Source organism: Echinops telfairi, unplaced genomic scaffold (assembly GCF_000313985.2).
Source record: "Echinops telfairi isolate 266 unplaced genomic scaffold, ASM31398v2 ScPeMD7_7424;HRSCAF=8462, whole genome shotgun sequence".
Taxonomy (NCBI): Eukaryota; Metazoa; Chordata; class Mammalia; order Afrosoricida; family Tenrecidae; genus Echinops; species Echinops telfairi.
The window spans coordinates 48,961,804-48,965,381 of NW_022111324.1; the positions used below are offsets into that span (position 1 = coordinate 48,961,804).

A 3,578-nucleotide genomic window follows, 5' to 3' on the forward strand; every position below is an offset into this window, starting at 1 on the left:
ACAAGTACACGTGTGTACTTCTTGTCTAGAAGTCTTTTGCTTAGATCTGCTCTGGTGCGGAGCATGTGGGACGGGAAACGAGATAAAAGTCGGTCTTTCACCTGATGGTCTTTTTAAAAGCATGTACCTAGAAAACATTGTGGAAGAGGTCCATTGACCTTCACAGGCCAACGTGTTGCTGACACACGTGTTGTTGATGCACATGTTGCTGACACACGTGTTGTTGACTCAACGTGTTGGCCCCTTTGCTAGCCTCGTGTGCCCGGAGGGACTTGCTCAAGGAGGAGCCTGGGAGTAGTGGATTTTTTTAAAAAACTAGGCTTTATTTTTCCATCTATCCAATGTATTTACTATTAAAAATAAAACAAGTGCTACTAGATTTCATCATGTAAAATCAGTTCTCTTCATGTGCAAGGAGCCCTTGGTGTTTTGTTGGTTAAAAGTTAGGCTGCAGTCGCCAGGTTGGTGGTTTGAAACCACCAGGAGCAAGAGGAGGCTTTCTACTCCTAGAAACAGGTATGGTCTTGGAAACTCTCTGGGGCAGTTCCACCCTGTCCTACAGGGTCTCTGTGAGTCATCACCGACTTGATGGTGGTGAGTTAGGGTTGTTTTTTCAACAGTTTTATTGGCAAGTAATGTACCTATCATGTAATTCAATAGTCAGTTTGGTTTGTTTTCAATGTGCAGAGCAGAACTATAAAATACTTAGAAGAACAAACAGGGGCCATGCTGTCAGCTTAATCGTCAGCAATGGATCATCTAATGCAGTAGCAAAAGCACAAGCAGCCAAGGTAAAAAGAAACCATGGAGTCTCATAAACATTTAGAATGCTGTTTTTCAAAAGGCAATGCCAAAGTTTATATTTTAACTATTTAGCACACCTTCACATATCTGTTTCATTGATGAGGTGTATGTTTAATACAATAAATTATATTTGTATTGGTTAAAAAATATTTAAATATGATAAAATAATAGTAATTTATAGTGGCTATGCTTGTGGGATAGAGTGATTTTTGCCATGATCTGAAGAGAGAGGTTTATTGTGTCCTCCTCCTATGTGAAATGGCTGTACAGAAAAAAATAAATAAATAAAAATTTAAAAATAATAATAATTTATAAATTATCAAGAGTTCAGGGGGAGGGGGGAGCAGGGAGGAGGGGGAATAATGAGGAGCTGACACCAAGGGCTCAAGTGGAAAGCGGGTGTTGTGAGAATGATGAAGTCAACATATGTACAAATATGCTGTACACAAATGATGTATGTACGGATTGTGATGAGTTGTATGCGCCCCTAATAAAATGATTAAAAAAAAAAAGATTTTGTCAAAAAAGTTCAAAGACAAGCAACCAACTGGGAGATTGTCTTTAGAAACCATATATCTGGCAAGACTCAAATCAACCAAAAATTATTTAAAGCCTTGACAGCTTAACAAAAAGTGGCAAATAACCCACTCGTAAAAGAGGCAAAGGGCTTGAACAGACAGCTCACCAAAGACGTCCACGTGATGGAGAGCCCGGAAGGTGCTGAGTGTCACCGGCCATCAGAGGGACATAAGCGGAAACCACACGGAGATGCCCCTGCGCTGTCACTGGGAGGCCTAAGTCACAGAGCGGGTCTCCCTGCCTGCAGGGTGGCTGGGCTTGGCCTGGACTCCACAGCAGGGAGCGAGGTTGGCTGAGGTTAAGAAGCAAGCATTCAAACAATGAGCCGCAACAACAAACAGAAATGGAAAGCATCAAATGCCGCTCAGGATATGGGGAAAGTGGAACACTTATTCTGGTGAGGGTGCAAAATGGTGTGGGTGAGGTGGATAACACTAAGACAATCCTTTTCCTTTTTAAAAAATTAGTCGTTTTCTTGATATAAATTTCACAGATTATGCACTTCGAATTTTAAGTCACTTTTTAAAAAAAGTGGTGTAGCTATCGTCACAGCTCTAGTGCTCTGATACAGCCTTGCCTGGGTTATTGTCCCTATTCATCCATTCCTTCTGTGCTTCATAAACTGGGAAACCTAACAGAAGCAACAAAAACAAGAGCAGAATGGAGCAGCAAGAAGAAAGTAATCAGAATAATAATATAAAAGGGAAAAAAAGGTAAAAAAGAAAAGATCACTCATGATATTTTAAAAAGCCAGAAAAGAAGTTTCTGTCAGGGAACAAGCAAGAAATATTTACTCCCAGAGCAAATTTAGGTTGGGTCAAGGGGGAGGTCCACTGGCTCAGTGTCATAGCGTAGTCTGATGGACTGTCATCAAGGTGACAGTAGTCTCTGTGAAAGCACAGCTGTGCGAGTCCCTCGCCTTTGACCAGAGGGGATCTGCCAGAGGCTTCCTCTGACTGGAGCCTCTGCAGATGGATTTTGGGTTCCCACTGGCCATAGCCTTCTGTACATTGGGCGTTCATCACAATGTAAGCTCTAATGCTTTCCCCTGTGTTGCATTGAGACATATTCTGTCATTGTCGTCTTTGGATCACACAGCTGGTGTTCTTCTATGTGGACTTTATTGATGCCTCACTTAGATGGCCGCTTGTTTGAAAACAAGGCTATAAGACCCCAGACACTACTCCAATTAACAGCCGGTGCCCTCTGCTTTCTCACCCTCACCTGCACCCTTATCTTCTGTGGTGTCCCCTTGAAGGGGAGCAGGAGCGGGGATCGGAGCCAGAATTAAGTGGGAGCCCAGTATCCACCTGCTTGCACACGGGATATGAACAACTCTGGTTTACTTTGATAGTTGTATTTTGACAAAAACAAAAATCAACAAAAACAACAACCTAAGAAAACAAAAACAAACGAACAAAGATAGAAACAAAAAGGAGGGGGGAAATGAAAAAGAAAAGCATTGTCAATCCCGTGGTATGAAGCGATTGTGTCGATAACATCAACAATTCATCCAGCGTCACAGGGTATAAGGTACTGCTGCTTTGAGTTTATGTGAGGATGGCCCAACTGTACGTTGCAATCCATGAGTTGTTGCTTGGTACAGATTGATTTCTTCATTGATTGACCTCTGTTTACATTGAGCATAGGGCAAATTTTACTGTATTATTTATTACAAGGGCAGCTGCTTGCCTATCAGATTCATACCTGTCATAGTAATGCAGGGGGAGCAATGGTGTTCTAAATAGATGGTGGTTTCCGAGTCAGTCAGAACCATACCACACTGGCCAAACGAGAAGCTTTCATATAAGCCAGTGACCAGGAGTCAGCTCAATGTCCCTCCATCTGAGTTCTCCTCAAACCCCAGTTTATAAAGGAACAAACCGCGAGTGTGTGGCTTTTCGAGCCCAACGCAACGGCACACCCTGACTAGGGGGATGAACAGCTAGGGACCTTCCCGCCGGTATTTGAATTTTGAATCTGGTGGCTCTGGGTGGGAAAACCAATGCAGAAGTAGCAAGCTGAAGCAATGGAAAAATACAGAAGTGAGAGTCAGCAGGTTAGCAACTGAGCCTTAGGGTACTTCAAATCTAGGTCCCCTGTCATTGGATGCCCACTAAGCCAGGGGTCCTACCCCAGGTCATTGACCACCCTTTGCGCAGTCTTAGGTGGGCACCCTTGCTTCCCTTCCCCTC

General features: G+C 43.2%; 1 non-coding gene across 1 annotated transcript; it reads left to right on the forward strand.

Annotated features, from left to right (window-relative positions):
- Nucleotides 1-949: 949 nt before the first annotated feature.
- Nucleotides 950-1,080, forward strand: LOC115872484. The gene has a single exon (XR_004047882.1). It is a non-coding gene; the product is annotated as a small nucleolar RNA SNORA29 (small nucleolar RNA).
- The last annotated feature ends 2,498 nt before the right edge of the window (nt 1,081-3,578 follow it).